This window comes from Scomber japonicus, chromosome 10 (assembly GCF_027409825.1).
Source record: "Scomber japonicus isolate fScoJap1 chromosome 10, fScoJap1.pri, whole genome shotgun sequence".
NCBI lineage: Eukaryota > Metazoa > Chordata > Actinopteri > Scombriformes > Scombridae > Scomber > Scomber japonicus.
The window spans coordinates 36,222,026-36,223,335 of record NC_070587.1 but is presented as its reverse complement, the minus strand read 5'-3'; the positions used below and the strand labels follow the sequence as shown (position 1 = coordinate 36,223,335).

General features: G+C 35.3%; 1 long non-coding RNA gene across 1 annotated transcript in view; it reads left to right on the top strand.

Annotated features, from left to right (window-relative positions):
* Window positions 1-903: 903 nt before the first annotated feature.
* The window catches only part of LOC128367069 (uncharacterized), a 454-nt gene continuing 47 nt past the window's right edge, over window positions 904-1,310 (top strand). The window contains exons 1-3 of the long non-coding RNA XR_008321907.1: window positions 904-972; window positions 1,074-1,183; window positions 1,280-1,310. The exon at window positions 1,280-1,310 is cut by the window's right edge and continues 47 nt beyond it. This is a non-coding gene — a long non-coding RNA (uncharacterized LOC128367069). The remainder of the gene's footprint in view (window positions 973-1,073; window positions 1,184-1,279) is intronic.

Below are 1,310 nucleotides of genomic sequence, written 5' to 3'. Positions count from 1 at the left end.
AGCCATTATGTGCCAGAACGCTCACCACACATCAGCTTGAGGTGGAGTGAGGGAGTGAATGAGCCAATTACACCGGGGGATGATAAGGGGGCCAGGTTGGGAATTTAGCCAGGACACCGGGGAACCCCCTACTCATTGCAATAAATGCCATGGGATTTTTAATTACCATAGTGAGTCAGGACCTCGGTTTAACCTCTCATAAGGAGGATGGACATTTGACCAAATCTCAAATCAGAAATGGTGTGACTACATGGAATCAGATGTGTCTCATTATTAATGGCTGTGCACAGACTTACAGATGTATATCATAATTTATGTAAACTGAAAATGTTTCATCATTTATTGGATATAACTATTTAAAAAAAACCTCCACATATTTAAAAAAGAAAATGTTTCTGATACACAAACAAAACATAAGTTAAATTATTACTAGTATCAGTATAAATGCACAAATATGTATTTAAAAGTAGTGTATCAGATTTACATTTGTGAATCTTCCTTTTTAAATATATGAATTTGATTTAATTTGTTTATTTTATATTTATACAACAACAAAATGTGCATTGGAAATATTGTTGTTAACAGTCTATCTATGGCCATTAATTAATGATATTTGATTACATATCTGATTCCATATGATAACTAATCATTTAGTTGTTTGACTCCTCACTCTGTCTGTTAAAATTGAAATATATTTGGGAATATTTCTCCCTTAATTTGGTGCTTTTGTCATGAGGTTAGAAAGTTTAACTATCTGTCAGATTTAAACTGGAATGTAAATTTAAATTTAACATCTCTTCTCTATCTTTTGTCTGTCTGTGTGTTAGCTAATGGATGAACTCCGGCGGATCCTTGATCAAAGGAACTCCAACTTCCTACCTGAACTAAATACCCGGCGGGCGACCTTTTTCGAGAGGGCACAGTTTTATGGAGTATTCAAAAAGGTCATGAAGCCTCCACTGTTGGACAAAGGTTAGTACAGAACATAACAATTGAGAATCCCACAGAAGTTTTAATGTTTGTTTAATAACTGGCTGCAGGAAAACAAATTTGTTTTGTTTTGTTTTTAACAGTAAAGCAATCAATCGCCCTGATGAAGGCTTTACCGAATATGTTCCCATCACCTGTGTCTCCACCCAAGAAGTTAGGACATGCAAGTGAGGCTTTGCTTCACATCCTTGAGGTAAGAAGATGTACATGCATAAGAATTTTCACATTACTTTACTGTACAATACAAAGAGTGCATTGTGGTATTTATTTTTCTTTTTGTGTGTGTCAGCCTGCAGAAGACCCCAACACTTTTCTTCAGA